Source organism: Cannabis sativa, chromosome 4 (genome assembly GCF_029168945.1).
Source record: "Cannabis sativa cultivar Pink pepper isolate KNU-18-1 chromosome 4, ASM2916894v1, whole genome shotgun sequence".
NCBI classification, from domain to species: Eukaryota; Viridiplantae; Streptophyta; class Magnoliopsida; order Rosales; family Cannabaceae; genus Cannabis; species Cannabis sativa.
In genome coordinates, this window is record NC_083604.1 from 34,643,004 (window position 1) to 34,662,109 (window position 19,106).

Genomic DNA, 19,106 nt, shown 5'->3' on the forward strand with positions numbered 1-19,106 from the left:
AGTTACATATTCAGGGGATCAATATGCTGAATTGTATGTGAAGGAGATAGTTCGTCTCCATGGAGCCCCTAAATCTATTGTATCAGACAGGGATCCAAAGTTCACATCGAAGTTTTGGGTGAGTCTCCGAGAAGGCTATGGGTACCAAGTTAAAGTTTAGTACAGCCTTTCACCCTCGGACCGATGGTCGGTAAAGAACTATCCGGATTTTAGAAGACCTATTGCGAGCACCGTGTCATGGACTTTGAGGGTTCATGGGTTAAGTACTTGCCTCTAATTGAATTCTCCTACAACAACAGCTACCAAAGTACAATAGGGATGGCTCCCTATGAGATGTTATATGGTAGAAAATGTCGTTCTCCTATTCATTGGGACGAGACAGGAGAAAGGAAGTACACGGGTCCCGAGTTAGTGCAGGACCAATGAAGCTATTGATAAGATCAAGGCTCGGATGCTTGCTTCTCAAAGCAGTGCAGAAAAGTTATGCGTCATCCGAAGCGCAGATGTTACATTTCAGCGGGGGAACATGTTTTCCTGCGGGTTTCACCAATGAAGGGTATTAGACGCTTCGGGAAGAAGGGTAAGTTAAGCCCTAGGTTCATTGGGCCATTTCAGATACTTGAGAAGGTCGGGCAGGTAGCGTATCGGCTAGCCTTACCACCAGCATTATCAGCTGTTCATGACGTATTTCACATCTCTATGTTAAGGAAATACGTGTCAGACCCGACTCATGTCTTGAGTTATGAAACCCTTGAACTACAACCCGGACTTATCCTATGAAGAGCAACTTTGTTCGATTCGCTGGATAGAAAAGAAAAAGTTCTTCGCAACAAGACTATTGCACTAGTTAAGGTGCTCCGGAGGAACATTGGGTGGAAGAAGCCACACAGGAATTAGAAGTCGAGATATGAGGACTCAACATCCCGGAGCTATTCAGGTTAGATTTCGGGGACGAAATCCTATTAACGGGGGGATAATTGTAATGACCGCTCTAGTAATGTGGATTAGAAAAGGCAATTAGCACTAATTTTTATTATTTTATTATTTTAGTATTATTTGTGAATTAATTTTGAATATGGACCCCAATATTTAGAAATAAATATTAGAGTTATAATTTCTCAATTCTGGAGATTTTATTAAACTCTAGGGGTATTATTTAGCTTATATGTGAAATATGTTAATTTTGTAATTTTTGCTCGGCGACAACGGAAAATGCGATGGATGGCTAGAGTAATCACATGGGTAATTTTAGAACCCTATTTTATAGTGGGGAATATTTTAGAGAAAATAATTATCGGGATTGAGCGGGGTTATGGATTTTGACCATTTTACCCCTAGCTTAAGAAATACCCAAGCTTTAAGTTTAAGGGGCATTTTAGTCATTTACCCTTAAGTTGCAAGGTGGCTGCTTAGGTTGATGGCACATGGCACTTAGTTCTTTAAGGGATTAATTAATTAAACTCTCTTTTCATTTGAAATAAAATTAAGGAAAATTGAAGAAAAACCAACCTAGGTATCTCTTTCTCTCTTCTCTCTTTCTACCGAGGCAAATCAAGGGCAAGGGCAACCTTTTTCTTCCTAATTCTCTCCGTGATTGAGCTGAATTGAAGGAGGAGCAACCAAAGGTAACCCTAGAATATTGATTTCATGTTTTTTTTAAGTTTTACCTTAGTTTGAGCTTGTGGTTTGGTGTTTTAATGACTGTTATGGTTTGAGTTGATTAGGAAGTGAATTCTAGGCTTAGTTTGAATTGATTAAAGGTTATAGCAGCTAGTTTGGTTGGTTGATTTAGGTTTTGTGTTAATTTGAGCATAAAACCTTTAACTTTGGTCTTTAATGGCAAGTGGAGTTTCTTTGGGTTATTCTGTGAAATGAAATTCTGGTTGGGAATAGTTGTTTATACATTGTACATGTATACTGGAGAGTTTGGTTAAATTTGGGATTGATTTGAATCAAGGGGGAAAAATTTTTAAGTTCTGAGATGAACGGAATTCCTGGTTGCGGTGGTCTGTACCAACCGGTCGACCGGTTGGTGACCCAGAACCGGGATACCGGTTGGATCCGGTCTGCCTGTTGGGGGTTTTTCCAGAACCCTAGTTTTAGCCAATTTTAGGTTATATAGGGTATTGCCTTGAGGTTTATTGATAGGGAAACTTTTAGTTTCGAGTTTTAAGTCCCGAAAAGTGATTTGGCGAGTCACTCATCTGTGTTACCGTTATTGTGATTAGGGCATCCATCTAGCACGTGAATTCCGTTCAGGTCGGCCAGCACACTTGAATTCGGAAAACAGGTAAGAACTGTGTATAATGTATGATGTGATTATCTGAATGTGTGTATATGTGTTTATATATGCATGCTTGAGTTATGTTAAACACTACCAACACTTGTATGATTAAGTTATAGAGTGTATTGGTACAGTGATTGTTGTTGATTTGAGTACGATACAGTGATACCAACACAAGCATAGGAAAATGCTAAGGTGTGTGGTACATCACTCAGTGTTACTCACTGATTGGAATAAACCCTACCAACACTCGTACAGCTAGGTACGTTGTGTATGTGGTATAGTGGTTGTACCCTGGTATTGAACGTTCATGCTCATCGGTTAAGCTCTGTAAATAGGTGTATGGGCGCCTATTTACAGGTCGGAAATTATATGGTATGTTATATGCATTTCTTACTGAGTCTGTCGACTCACGATTTACGCTCGTCTCCATGTGTAGGTAAAGGAAAGGCGAAGGCCGAACAGAGTGAACACGAGCTCGGAGATCGTACATGTCGCGGCGTGACCCTGGAGTGTTCGGCCTCGGGACATCTCGGTGTTGTATTTTGAAAATGCGACCCAGAACTTGTATATTTTGAATGTAAAGTTTAAACAGTAAATATTCAAAAGTTTGAAATCGGGATCCCGGGATTTGTAAATATTATATTATTTTATAAAGTTTAATGTTTAAAGCAAAAATTTTAATTTGACACGTTTTTCGAGAAATTACTTTGATTAGCAAAGTTTGCACAATAATTGAAAAAAAAAAGCACTGTAGCGTGCCTTAGCATTAGGGCGTTACAATTTTGGTATCAGAGCCGCCAGGTTTGTCTACCGAAGCTTGCTATGACATGTACAATCTTCATCAGAGAAAGCTCGGTTCACGGTTCAGTAAGCCCGTACTTGTTTAGTATTTTAAATAAGTGTGATGTGAAAGCATGTTAGGAAGCATATTAGATTTAAATTAAATATATTTCTTTAAAAAGAAAGAAAGTGCGTTGCCTTTTTGCTATTAAGAGCGGTGTTAATTTTGATCGCCGTCTAACTCCGCTACCATTTTATGGATTCGCGAGCTAAGTCCTATTAAATGGACGCCCCGCGAAATACAAGAAGCCAGGGTGGCATGGTTGAGGCCGGAGGCGGTCAGGGGAATCCTCAAAATCCCCGTGGTCGCGGCCGTGGCCGTGGTAGAGCTCAGGGTGGTCGCCCTGTAAATCCACCTCAAGCTCCTCCTGAGTGGGAGCAAAGATTTGCTGAAATGCAAGAGAGAATTCGTCAGCAAGATGAAGAGATCCAAAGATTGAGGCAGCAGGGTCCTCCTGCCGTGCCTCCTCAACAAGTTCAGGCCGTTGCAGTTCCAGCGGTGCCAGCAGAACAACCTGTTGTTGGCAACCGTATGGAACCGTTGTACGAAAGATTTCGAAAACAGGCACCTCCAGTGTTTCTGGGAGGCCCTGATGTGATGAAGGCCGAGCAATGGCTTTCAATGATTGAGCGTATTCTCAACTTTATGGGAGTGGTTGGAAATGATCGGGTGACCTGCGCCACTTTCCAGTTTCAGGAAGATGCCCTTGTGTGGTGGGTATTGATAACCCTCACACGGGACGTCACGCTGATGACTTGGGAAGAATTCAGGGAGTTATTTAACTCCAAGTATTACAATGAAGCGGTCCGCAGTGCAAAGCGGAAAGAGTTCATCGATCTAGTTCGGGACCGAGGGTATGTCGGCCAATCGAGTATACAACGAAATTTGATCGGTTGGCTAAATTGGCGGCGAATTGTGCCCACGGACTTTAGTAAGAAAGAAAAATATTTAAGCGGGTTTGAGTGCAAAGATCCGCATGATCCTGGGTTATTACCACTACCGAAGCAACCACGTATGCCGATATGGTTGAGAAGGCTTTGAGAGCCGAAGGTGCAAGAAAATTTCTTCGGGAGCCCCGGGTGACTCCGAGTGTTGGTGGAACCCCCACTTGTTCCTACTCCCCGTTTATGGTAGGGATGGTGGTGACTCCACCATCGAGCGAAGAAAGGTTGTTCCGGCTTCGGTGGCTCGGGGCAAAGCAAGCGGTTCCGTGGGAACCAAGGTAGAGGAGGACGACAGGGTTATTCTTATCACGAGTGTCCAAGGTGCAAGAAACATCATCCGGAGAGTGTAACCAAGACATGCTTTCTATGTGGCATGGTGGGGCATTTCAAGAAAGATTGCCCCCCGGGCAAAGAAAGAGGAGCCAAGAGTTGAGGTGAAACCGGTTCTCGCTCGTGTGTTTGCCATCACCCAGCGATGCCGCAACCCGGTCCTTCACCCAGCGACGGAGTCGGCTTCCCGTCAACAACTTGTTATTTACGGCATTATTTGACTCGGGAGCTACACGTTCATATGTGGCTACAAGGGTGATTGATCTTTTGGGTAGACCTTGTGACATTTTAGAAAGAGGGTTTGGAACCCTAATGCCTAGCGGGGAATTGGTTATCTCTAATAGGCGCATTAGGTCTATGCCGATTAGGATCGAAGATAGGGAATTGAGTGCGACCTTATAGAATTGAAATTAATGCGAGTTTGATATTATACGGAATGGATTTTTTATCCAAGTATTCGGCCGATATAGATTGTAGACGTAAAATGGTGATTTTTCAGCGGAAGGTGAAGATCTATTTGGTTATGTTGGATCGATTCAGGGGTCTCGGATCCCAGTTATTTCTGTGTTGAGAGCTAGGGATTTACTATGCAATGGTTGTATAGGATTTCTAGCGGTAGTATTTGACTCCAGCAGACCTGAAACATTTGGGCCTGAGATAGTCCGGGTGGTGAAAGATTTTCTTGATGTGTTTCCCGAGGAATTGCCGGGATTGCGCGCCACGCCGAGAGATTGATTTCGTAATTGATCCGGCACCCGGAGTCGAACCCGTTTCTAAAGCTCCTTATAGAATGGCTCCGGCGGAACTCAAGGAGCTTAAGTTACAACTTCGGGGATGCTTGATATTGGGTTTATTCGACCCGATTATCGCCCCGGGGAGCTCCGGTTCTTTTGTAAAGAAGAAAGATGGTTCCACTCGGAATGTGTATTGATTATCGGGGAACTAAACAAGCCGACGATTAAGAACAAGTACCCGTTGCCTAGGATCGATGATCTGTTCGATCAGCTTCAAGGAAAGACGGTGTTTTCGAAGATTGATTTACGGTCTGGTTATCATCAACTCAGAATTCGGGAGGAGGACATACCAAAGACTGCTTTTAGAACCAGATATGGGCACTATGAGTTTCTGGTAATGTCATTCGGATTGACTAATGCTCCTGCGGCCTTTATGGATCTCATGAATAGGGTATTCAAGGATTTCCTCGATAACTGCGTTATAGTGTTTATCGATGACATTCTTGTGTACTCTCAGTCAGAAGAGGAGCACGAGCATCATCTCCGAATGGTGTTACAGCGACTTAGAGATCACAAGCTGTATGCCAAGTTCAAAAAGTGCGAATTCTGGTTGTCCGAGGTGTCCTTTTTGGGTCACATAGTTGGGAAAAATGGAATTATGGTTGATCCAAACAAGATAGAATCAGTGAAGAATTGGCCGAGGCCCAAGTCTGTGACAGAAATTCGAAGTTTTCTCGGGTTAGCAGGGTATTATCGACGTTTCGTCGAAGGATTTTCTAAACTTTCTATGCCCCTAACTGAATTGACCAAGAAAAATCAGAGATTTGTGTGGTCAGATAAGTGTGAATCAAGCTTTCAGGAGTTGAAGCAGCGTTTGATAACAGCTCCAGTGTTAGCTTTGCCATCAGATCAAGAGAAATTTGTTGTGTATTGTGATGCATCCAGACAGGGTCTGGGATGCGTTCTGATGCAAGCTGACAGAGTCATAGCCTATGCCTCTCGTCAACTGAAGGATTATGAGCAGCGTTACCCAACTCATGATTTAGAGCTCGCTGCTGTGGTTTTTGCTTTAAAGATTTGGCGACATTATCTTTATGGTGAAAAGTGTGAAATTTATACTGATCATAAAAGTCTTAAATACTTTTTCACCCAAAAAGATTTGAATATGAGGCAGAGAAGGTGGTTGGAGTTAGTTAAGGACTACGATTGCGAAATATTGTATCACCCCGGGAAAGCCAATGTTGTGGCCGATGCTTTGAGCAGAAAGGGTCCCGGGCAAGTGTGTACTACGATTATGATAGCTCCTCAACTAGCCTCAGAAATGGTTAGTGCGGGAATTGAGTTCGTGGTCGGGAAATTACATAATTTAACACTCCAATCCGATCTGTTGGAGAGAATCAGAAAGGCACAACTGGAAGATCCCGAGCTAGTTAAAGTTCGAGATGAAGTGGTGGCCGGTCGGCCTAAAGGTTTTTCAGTCTCGAGCAGTGGAATGTTGTTATATAAGGCTCGAGTCTGTGTTCCTTGTGTGAATGAACTTAAGAAAGAAATACTGGATGAAGCTCACACCACGCCATATTCATTGCATCCGGGAACCACCAAGATGTATCAGGATTTGAAACCCTACTTCTGGTGGTATGGGATGAAAAGAGATGTGGTGGACTATGTGTCTAAGTGTTTAACCTGCCAGCAGATTAAGGCTGAACATCAGAGACCGGCAGGGTTATTGCAACCTTTAATCCTTCCAGAATGGAAGTGGGAGGACATCACAATGGACTTCGTAACTGGTTTGCCTAGAACCACAGGGATGTATGATTCTGTTTGGGTCATCGTGGACAGATTCACAAAGTCAGCTCACTTCTTACCAGTGAAAGTTACATATTCAGTGGATCAATATGCTGAATTGTATGTGAAGGAGATAGTTCGTCTCCATGGAGCCCCTAAATCTATTGTATCAGACAGGGATCCAAAGTTCACATCGAAGTTTTGGGTGAGTCTCCAGAAGGCTATGGGTACCAAGTTAAAGTTTAGTACAGCCTTTCACCCTCGGGCCGATGGTCGGCCGAAAGAACTATCCAGATTTTAGAAGACCTATTGCGAGCCTGTGTCATGGACTTTGAGGGTTCATGGGTTAAGTACTTGCCTCTAATTGAATTCTCCTACAACAACAGCTACCAAAGTACAATAGGGATGGCTCCCTATGAGATGTTATATGGTAGAAAATGTCGTTCTCCTATTCATTGGGACGAGACAGGAGAAAGGAAGTACCTGGGTCCTGAGTTAGTGCAGAGGACCAATGAAGCTATTGATAAGATCAAGGCTCGGATGCTTGCTTCTCAAAGCAGGCAGAAAAGTTATGCTGATCCGAAGCGCAGAGATGTTACATTTCGGGCGAGGGAACATGTTTTCCTGCGGGTTTCACCAATGAAGGGTATTAGACGCTTCGGGAAGAAGGGTAAGTTAAGCCCTAGGTTCATTGGGCCATTTCAGATACTTGAGAAGGTCGGGCAGGTAGCGTATCGGCTAGCCTTACCACCAGCATTATCAGCTGTTCATGACGTATTTCACATCTCTATGTTAAGGAAATACGTGTCAGACCCGACTCATGTCTTGAGTTATGAAACCCTTGAACTACAACCAGACTTATCCTATGAAGAGCAACCTGTTCAGATTCTGGATAGAAAAGAAAAAGTTCTTCGCAACAAGACTATTGCACTAGTTAAGGTGCTCTGGAGGAACAGTAAGGTGGAAGAAGCCACCTGGGAATTAGAGTCAGATATGAGGACTCAACATCCAGAGCTATTCAGGTTAGATTTCGGGGACGAAATCCTATTAACGGGGGGATAATTGTAATGACCGCTCTAGTAATGTGGATTAGAAAAGGCAATTAGCACTAATTTTTATTATTTTATTATTTTAGTATTATTTGTGAATTAATTTTGAATATGGACCCCAATATTTAGAAATAAATATTAGAGTTATAATTTCTCAATTCTGGAGATTTTATTAAACTCTAGGGGTATTATTTAGCTTATATGTGAAATATGTTAATTTTGTAATTTTTGCTCGGCGACAACGGAAAATGCGATGGATGGCTAGAGTAATCACATGGGTAATTTTAGAACCCTATTTTATAGTGGGGAATATTTTAGAGAAAATAATTATCGGGATTGAGCGGGGTTATGGATTTTGACCATTTTACCCCTAGCTTAAGAAATACCCAAGCTTTAAGTTTAAGGGGCATTTTAGTCATTTACCCTTAAGTTGCAAGGTGGCTGCTTAGGTTGATGGCACATGGCACTTAGTTCTTTAAGGGATTAATTAATTAAACTCTCTTTTCATTTGAAATAAAATTAAGGAAAATTGAAGAGAAAAACCAACCTAGGTATCTCTTTCTCTCTTCCTCTCTTTCGGCTGAGGCAAATCAAGGGCAAGGGCAACCTTTTTCTTCCTAATTCTCTGTGATTGAGCTGGGAATTGAAGGAGGAGCAACCAAAGGTAACCCTAGAATATTGATTTCATGTTTTTTTTTAAGTTTTACCTTAGTTTGAGCTTGTGGTTTGGTGTTTTAATGACTGTTATGGTTTGAGTTGATTAGGAAGTGAATTCTAGGCTTAGTTTGAATTGATTAAAGGTTATAGCAGCTAGTTTGGTTGGTTGATTTAGGTTTTGTGTTAATTTGAGCATAAAACCTTTAACTTTGGTCTTTAATGGCAAGTGGAGTTTCTTTGGGTTATTCTGTGAAATTCTGGTTGGGAATAGTTGTTTATACATTGTACAGGTATACTGGAGAGTTTGGTTAAATTTGGGATTGATTTGAATCAAGGGGGAAAAATTTTTAAGTTCCTGCAGATGAACCGGAATTCCGGTTACGGGTGGTACGCACCTGGCCATCGGTTGGTGACCCGAAGCAGGGATACCGGTTGGATCCGGTCTGCCTGTTGGGGGTTTTTCCAGAACCCTAGTTTTAGCCAATTTTAGGTTATATAGGGTATTGCCTTGAGGTTTATTGATAGGGAAACTTTTAGTTTCGAGTTTTAAGTCCCGAAAAGTGATTTGGCGAGTCACTCATCTGTGTTACCGTTATTGTGATTAGGGCATCCATCTAGCACGTGAATTCCGTTCGTGTCGGCCGACACTTGAATTCGGAAAACAAGAAAGCGTGTATAATGTATGATGTGATTATCTGAATGTGTGTATATGTGTTTATATATGCATGCTTGAGTTATGTTAAACACTACCAACACTTGTATGATTAAGTTATAGAGTGTATTGGTACAGTGATTGTTGTTGATTTGAGTACGATACAGTGATACCAACACAAGCATAGGAAAATGCTAAGGTGTGTGGTACATCACTCAGTGTTACTCACTGATTGGAATAAACCCTACCAACACTCGTACAGCTAGGTACGTTGTGTATGTGGTATAGTGGTTGTACCCTGGTATTGAACGTTCATGCTCATCGGTTAAGCTCTGTAAATAGGTGTATGGGCGCCTATTTACAGGTCGGAAATTATATGGTATGTTATATGCATTTCTTACTGAGTCTGTCGACTCACAGTTTCTGCTTCCATGTGTAGGTAAAGGAAAGGCGAAGGCTGAACAGGAGTGAACCTGAGCTCGGGTGAGATTGTACATGTCAAGCGGCGCGACACAGGTGTTCGGTCTCGGGACATCTGGGTGTTGTATTTTGAAAGTCGCTGTGCGACCCAGAACTTGTATATTTTGAATGTAAAGTTTAAACAGTAAATATTCAAAAGTTTGAAATCGGGATCCCGGGATTTGTAAATATTATATTATTTTATAAAGTTTAATGTTTAAAGCAAAAATTTTAATTTGACACGTTTTTCGAGAAATTACTTTGATTAGCAAAGTTTGCACAATAATTGAAAAAAAAAAGCACTGTAGCGTGCCTTAGCATTAGGGCGTTACATTTTTTATAATCATGTTATTCGATATTATAATAATGAAAAATTACAAATTAAAGTTGGTTTAAATAAAAAATCAACTTTAATTAATTTTCAAATATTATTTAATTTGAAAAATAAATTCAAATGAATATCGAACAAGTTCCATAATATAATAACGAAAAATTAAAAATCAAAGTTGGTTTAAATAAAAAATCAACTTTAATTAAATTTCAATTATTATTTAAATTTGAAAAATAAATTCGAATTGATAAATGGAACAAGTTCCATAATATAATAATGAAAAATTACAAATCAAAGTTGGTTTAAATAAAAAATCAACTTTAATTAATTTTCAATTATTATTTAAATTCGAAAAATATATTCGAAAAATTAAATGGAACAAATTTGAAAATATCTTGTTTAAGTTGTTTTAGAAGAATCTCAAAAATCAACTTAAATATCTTTCAAATAAGATTTAATTAAATTTAAAATTAAGTTGTAACCACTTAATTTGAAGATATTCCATTTTAAGTTAATATTCGAAAAGATATTAACCTAAAAAATACCTAAAATATTCCATTTTAAGTTAATATTCGAAAAGATATTAACTTAAAAAATATCTAAAGAATCTTAATAACCAATGCCTAAAATTCTTCAACTTAATTTTGAAATTTTAAATCCAAAAGATATTCAGATTTAAGTTGGTTAGTTGTATATAACTAAATCTCAACTTAAATAGGAATATTTAATGAAAAATGTAAATTAAGCTTCAGAAAGAATCTAGATGGTTAAAATTCTATATTTAATTAAATACAAGAAAATACATATAGTTTAGCTTAGAATATAAAATTCTTTCAACTATGGTTTTCTTAAATTAATTTCAAAATAAATGAAATTAATTATGTTGCTAATCAATTTTTATTAGATTAAACTAGTGTAATTAACCTAGTACAGTTGTTCAAATCAGGCAAATGGGCCTTCACAATTGGGGTGGTTCATGTGAGGGGGTGTTGGGTTCAGTATGTCGTATCCACTTCTATGGCTCCCAACTCTCACACAAGGCCCAAAAGAGAGGAATTTAACCTTAAAATGAACAACTGTTATTAATTGAATAAGCTCAAAAACTAAATGGGCCTAATAAAATCTATCAAAAACTATGATATTTTATTTAGCAACATTAACCTATATGCATCTATAATCAAATTAAACACATAGGCTCACACAGGCACACTTTGGATGGGTCCTATCATGTTGCTAGGTCATACACAGATGAAAGAAGATTGTAAATATACCTGTTACAAATTATTAACTTGACCAAGGGAGCCATCACATCATTAGATCTGGCAAAAAGTAACCATGGCTATTTGCAATCAAGTAATAATAGGTTTTGAAAACTTACACATAAGCTAAAACACATACTCCTGCAACAAGGTTAGCTGGATAGTTGGATGTAGGATTTATTTAATTTTAAATTAAATAATTATTTTCGAAATAAACAATTAATTAAAAAAAATTCGAAAATTTAAAAAAAAATTTGAAATAAAAAAGATTTGGAAATTAAATTAAAAATTTAAATTTAAAATTAAACCTACAATTTTAAAAAATTAGGTTTCAACCAACCTAAATATCATTTCAAAATTTGCTAACTACTTTTAAAAATTAAATGTTATTTTATAAATAAAAATTAAATTAAAAATTAAAAAAGATAAATGAATATCTTTTTCAGATTTTAAATGTAATTTAAATAAATAAAATAACAAAATTTAAAAGTTAGCAAAATATCTTACATCTTTTTAAAATTACATGATTATAGTTATCTTATTTTCAATTTTAAATAAGGTCAAATTATTTTAAAAAATTTAATTTCAAATATTTAAAATGATACCTTAAATTTAAAAATAAGATATAATCAAATTTAAAAATAAGATAGATTATTAAGCAAAAAAGATAGATACTAACTATTTTTAAATTTAAATTACACTAATATCTTGAATTAAATTTAAAAAAATATTAAATTAATTCATAATGATAATTAGAATTGAATTAGGAATAGTAATAGTATAAATACAGAACTACACAAAAAATCGGAAGTTAATTTCATGAAAAAGCATGAAAAAACAAAGAAAAACGAAAAAATTGCGAGCTGTACGGACGGGATGCTGTACATACCCGTCCGCGCGCACAGGAGGGTTGCTTGGGCGAGTTTGTGCGGCGGAATCATGTCGTGCATGATTTCCGCGCGCACATGCAAGTTTCAGCACAACTCCGATTTTTTTCGAATCTTCAAAAAATCATAACTAATTCAAATTAAATTGAAATTGACTTCTGTAAAAAAGGTAACTTGCTTAATTTTTTCCATACTATCCAATAAAAATAATTCCAGAGACAGATATTCAATTATTTTTTCACGAAAATTCACAAACACCAATCAATCATCAAATAACACTCAATACAACATGATACCATCCAAAAACAAACAAACAATCGTTTTAAAGTCCAAATTTCTTGCAAGTAAATCAATTACCATGGCTCTGAGGCCAGTTGTCGGAATTTATTTTACCAGGATCTTAGATCTACTCACAAGTATGTTTATTAACACCCTAAATATGAACTTTCTAAAACGATGAAATAAACACGTATAAAGTTTAAGAAACCTTACATTGGGTGCAGCGGAATTAAATGACTCCTTCCGTTCAGATCTCTAACCCTTTTATCCTTTCTGTAGCAGAGTATTATCAAGATCTGAACATGGATTTCTTTCTCTGAATCCTTGATGCTGAAACTCCTTTGCTGATGATCTTTCTTCACGATCTTCCTCACTATGATTGAGGTATTGCTTGCTGTGTGTGGGCACTACTCTAATCACTAAGGTAAGTTCGAAATATGAAGGAAGAAGAGAGAGAGAGGGTGGCGACCAAGGAAGAGAGAGAAGGCTCAGGTTTTTCTGATTCAGAAGTGTATTTTTCCTAAAGCCTTCACTATCTATTTATAGCATTCCACTAGGGTTAGGTTTGAATTATTTGGCATTAAAATAATGAAAATATCAGTTTAAAATGCCTACAAAAGTGGCCGGCAATGGCTTGATGGATTTGGGCCTTGCTTTTTGCAATTTTGCAATTTTAACACTTTTGTATCTGATTTTCTCAAAAATGCCAATTTGCTAATTCAACCATTTAAATGCCAATTCTAACTATTTAATAACTTTAAATAATTATTGAATAATATTGTCATTTATCATATTTATTAATCGAACCATACAAAGTATCGTAATTAACAAATATGCCCCTAATAACTCTTTCTTTACAATTTCGCCCTTACTTAGTGAAAATTTGACAAATAGACATAGTCTAATTTGTGAATTATAATTGATTAATGAAAACCAATTACTTGAGTCTTACAAAAAATATTATCTCAGTACGGGGACCATGGGTCTATATAACCGAGCTTCCAATAAGTAGATCAAGAATTTAGCACTAAAATTCACTAACTTATTAATTCTACGTTGAATCCACGCATAGAACTTAGAATTGCACTCTCAGTATATAGAATGCTCTATATGTTCCACCATATAGACGCATCATTAGTTATCCATTGTTATAATCCTAATTTGATCAATGATCATCTATATGAATGATCTACACTGTAAAGGGATTAGATTACCGTAACACCCTACTATGTATTTTATCCTTAAAACACTTGACCCCGTATAAATGATATTTCAGCTTATGTGAAATAAGTACTCCACCATTTATGTTCGTTTGGTCAAGCTCGAAGGAGATCATCCTTTGCTTACTATTCACCAGATAGAAGCTATAGATTCCATGTTTATGCTAGCGCTCCCACTCAATTGCACTACCGTGTTCCCAAAATGTATGTATCACCCTGACCTAAAAGTAGGCTTAACTAACAAATCAAAGAACACGAATAGCCTTTCAACATTGAGCCTAATCATAACAGGATTAAAAACATTTGATCTAGGATCAACTTGGCGATATTGACTTGAATAGATTTTACGATAATTTTAATTAAATCTAAGTCAAAGATCCATATCGGTCCCTTCCGATGCATACTTCATGCATCCAACCTGAGCTTTACTTTAACCAATTTTCTGGAAAGAACATAGCATTTCTCCAAATGCAAGTAAACTCTTGTTGTAGATTATCATATTAGTAAAACCCTGTGTCTGATAAATCTAGGAAACTTTATTCACATAGTCATGTTTACTTTCCATTGTGATGACAGCACAATAAACATGATCAAGTATGTGAAAAGGGTTTAAGATGAATTTATAAATCAAATAGACAAGTAATTGATAAAGTGAACCAAAACATACACAAATGAAGGAAAAATACTTCTGTTACTTTATTGATGTTGAATAAAATAGATTACATTGAAATGAAGTTTTATTTAGGGCATGAAACCTAACAATAATAACTTATAAATTCCCATCCACTGGTGGAGGCATCAATATATTCTAATTATTGTATGTTGGGGCGGCTGTTTGATTCTGATCGGCCTTGAAATATTTTTGCAAAATCCAGCTTATTCTTTCGAATAAAGAATTTTATTTCCCACTTCAAGTTATTGTACTCGTTTATGTCGTGGTCGTAATTTGCGTGAAAACGACAGTACTTGGACATATCGCTCTTACTTACGTCCTTCTTCATGGGAGAGGCTTTCTTATATGCTACCGTAGATTAGGTTGTTGCATATATTGTCTCTAGGTCGTCTGTTATAATAGAAAATGTGGTAAACTTTGAGGTATTTTTCCTAGGGTTGTGCCCGAAATTGCTAGTGAACTTACCCTTCTTTCTATTTGATATACCCGAAATTCAGCTACCCTCCCAGTGGGGGACACGTGTCAGGATAGAAGGAATATGGATCGATGCAATCACTTTTTATGGAATAAGTCATTAATTACGTAAGTGTAAGAGTATATTTGTAACCTGCTGACTGTAAGGTCTTATGTAAGGAATCAATATACAAACTGTTGCTTAGTATATTAGCGAGAAACCATATGTCGCTGAATGTGAATAGCGAGGCATCAAGTACATTACATCTAGGAAGACGAAAGCGACACATATCAATTATGGAAGCACTTAGTGTATAATGAACAAACTAAGTGCAACAGTCAGGTTGGCTCAAGACCTAGTAAGCGAGGTGCCTATCTCGCTATGGGAAGGCTTCCAGTAACTTCACCCATTTAACTTCAGACATTTTCTCGGTGAGGCTTACAATCCTAGCGAGTCAGAAGCTAACATTCAAACGAGCCTCGAAGAACTCTTTGTCAATAAGAATCGCAATCGTCACAAGACATGTATCATCGACCTCGAAAGGAAAAAATGGCCCCAGCTCGCTGTTGTGATCAATAGAACTAAGCTTCTGTCGAGACATCCCCAGATACAACAATTAAAGACATGTTTAAATACACGATCATTTTGACTCAGTAAAAGTGAGAAAATCACAGCTGTATGATTTTAAAATAATAATCCTAGTTACACTATGTGATATGTAATCTAACCCCATGATTTTAGGGGATGATTGTTGTAAACAGATTAAAGTGAACTTTGTAATTAACTGCCCACTCTATAATTAAAAATAGTGGCAAGCAAGATCAAAAAATGGACGGAAAAACTCATACAAAAGGGGCCCTGAGAAAAAAATCAAAAATCTGAATAAGATTGACTCGTGGACTATGCAGAATTTTAACTACAAAACCACGTAAACAAACTCTGTGTTCATACTTTTACTTTTATAGCTTTATTTTTTTCCTGTGTGAGATTGTCACGGTTAGGCTCAAATTTGGTTAACAAAAATCTGCGTTAACACCGTTGCCTTGCCTGCCACTGTTATTTGACCCCTTCCCGTTCGGATTTAAGTTGCTATGATACTATGGACTTTAAGCGGGTGCTCCTGCCGAGGTTGTACTTTGTTGGCTTTTCTTTTTTCCGATAGTATCCACACGTCGAACAACTTCCTCGAGCTTAATAAATCCATCAGCTCAATCTAAAAATTCTACCATGGTCCCCACCGTTAGCCTCATGATATCTTTCCACAGATCTCCTAGTTGTTTAATGCTCCCCAATATGGAAACCAGCCTTCCTTCCTCGGTTAACCCCTTAACCTTTGTAGCTTCTATCATGAATCTGCTTATGTAAGCCCTGAGGGTTCTCCTGGTGTCTGTTTTACCTCAACCAGGTCTTCTAGATGCAAGGAGAGTTAACGGGAGGAGGAAAACTATCCGTGGAATTCTGAGGAGAAAGGATTCCACGAATTAAACTGTCTTGGAGGCAATTTGAAGTACCACTGTTGGGCAGCTTCTGCAAGCGTAGCAGGGAATATTCTACATCTTGCATCACCTCGTACCCCCTACAAATCCATTTGCATCTCAAAGTATTTAAGATGTGACAAGGGATCCGCTTTCCCCGTATACATCTTCTAGGTTAGAATCTTGAATTTTGGGGGTAATTCAAGGACTTCAATCTCTGGGGAGAAGGGTGATCCGCGTGCCCGGTTCAACTCGAGATCAGTGAGTTTTGGGTCGGTCAGGCCTTGTACCATGTTTTTCAGTTGATCCAATTGTGCTTGCACGAATAAATGAACTGGTTCAGCTTGTGCCCGAACTATGTCACATTAAGATCTCTTTGAGCTGGATCTTGAATGCAGATGCCTGGCTGGACAGTTGGTGTGATGTACTATTCGTTCAAGCCCCTTCTTCTATTCAAGTCACCCCTGAGGTCACGTGTAGCACCCAACCTATTAAATATTGAGGTACTAAGTGGTCTCAGCATCTGACTTGTTTGACCGGTAGGTTGGGCAAAAATTTTAGTCGAGATCAAGTTTTTAGGCGTAACTCCGCCTAAAGGGCGGTCAGGAAGGATCTAGCCATCTACCGTTTGGCCCATAGGTTGGACCTGTGGTCGTGGATTGGTTGGCTTACCATTGTGAGTTTGGGCAGTATGTCCAGCAACATACTCTTCTGTAACTAGACGCGGTAGCTAGTTGTTGATTGGCAACTTGGTAGGCCCTCTTTATCAGTACGTTGGCCTGCCTCGTGCGATCGTCAATGGCTGGTTGCTGAGCCCTTAAAGTTTCCATCTCCCTGTCCCTCCACTCTATAAACAAGCATCTCTGCTCGTGTAAAGTGAGGTTTATAGCAGCATAGAGATCCTTATGATCATAGTGAAAAGCATTATTATGGCCTTGCATGAGTCCAAGGGCTAGACGGAGGTTTTGGCTATCTATATCATCTCTGACCGTCCTTTGAGCATTAGTGGTTGACGAGACTTTCGTGTTGGGAGTGGATTGATCGGGTGCTGAACTGGTATTCCTAGTCTCTTGCACACCTGGTGTGATCCTAGCCAGAGGGGAAGTCACACGATGGCCCACATTAGGAGGCTGTGTATTAGCCTGTTTCGGGTTTGTCCCTAGTGATCCTCTCATGTTCGTAGGGGTCTATACGTTAAGATCGATCACCATTGGATCGGTCTGATCAACGAGGACTTTGCTTGTTTGCACCACCATCCTGTATGCCTGTTAAAACTTAAGACAAACAGCAAACTTGAGTTCAACTCTCAATGAAAGCATCAAAACGTTGACCTCACTTTTAGCCAACGATAGTGAGTCAATTAATAAGCGATTAAGAATATAATTAAAATAGAGCAAAAACAAATAAGTAATAAAGAACACCAAATTTTAAAGAGGTTCAGCCCCGTGACTGTGGTAATAGCCTACTCCCCTTGGATTGTATTAAATTGAGATAAAGAACAAAGTGTTTTCCTCTCTCAAAGCTCTTACAATGAATCTTTGAGTAATTCTCTTAGACCTCTCTCTCGAAAGTAATTCTTTTGATCCCTTTCTCAGTGAGGTCAAGTCACTATTTATAGGGCCTTAATGCATGAGGGTAGGTTTCCCTTTTGCTTACAATGTATAAAATAGGAAATCACATTTATTACATTATTATAATTCACGAAATAGGAAACCAGAACACGTTGCCATATTTCTCTAAATTGATCCCACGATTGTAGGGATTGCATTCGTATCTAGACTCGACGAGATCATTCTGAGGTAACTAACTCTTGATGAGTAGTTCAGCAAGCTAGATTTATACTTGCTCAGATGATCTGTTTTTTGTCCTGCGTGTGTAAGCAAAGGTTATACATGCAGACGTACAATATAGAGTCTGTTTGGGACCTTCAGCTCTGCCCAAGTACCAAAAATGTAGGACACGTGTCACTTGATCCTTCTGCCATGTCGTTATGCAAAAAATTGGATAACAGGATGTATTGCCTATAATTAATTATTAAATAGTATAAATGGTAATTTTATTTCATAATTAATTATCATTAACAAATAGATAGAGTTATTATCTAAATAACTAGAATTGAAAAATGGCATTATTGAAGAAAGATAAGTTTTCTTCATTAAGGAGGCAAAATAATGGCAAAAATCTAACTCATGGGCCTTCATAACCGGTTCAGCCATGAGGGTAATTTTAGGTCGTTGGATCTTTCAAATCATCCCATTTAATTAAAATCGTAAACCTTATGAATCCTTGTAAATAGAACATAATGGCCTTTGATTCAAAAGAACACCTTTTGGACTCTCTCTTGTCTAACAAATTCAATAAAAAAGAGAACCTATTATTTTCTATGTATTATTTTTGAATTTCTCTTTGTTTTTCCTCTTAAAATTTGTTGTTCTTGGTGTTAATAAATTGCCCGCACATTTCAAAGCAATACTCAGCATAGTGAGGTAGATTGTCTTGTTCAAATTGTTAACTGAAGGAGAATCCAAGTTCAGATCTTGATCATGCTCTGTAATAGAAAGGATCAAGGGTTAGAGAGCTGAATGGAAGGAGTCATATTATTCCACTGCCATTAATATAAAGTTTTCGATAAGTTTTGTGTGCTTATTTCACTATTTTAGGAAATTTATATTTAGGATGTTAGATTATAGAATTATAATCCAACATACATGTTAGTAAATCTAGATCTTGGTAAAAGATTCCCAACAAGCTGTTGATCTTTTGGTCCATCTCCCAGATGGAAACATTGAA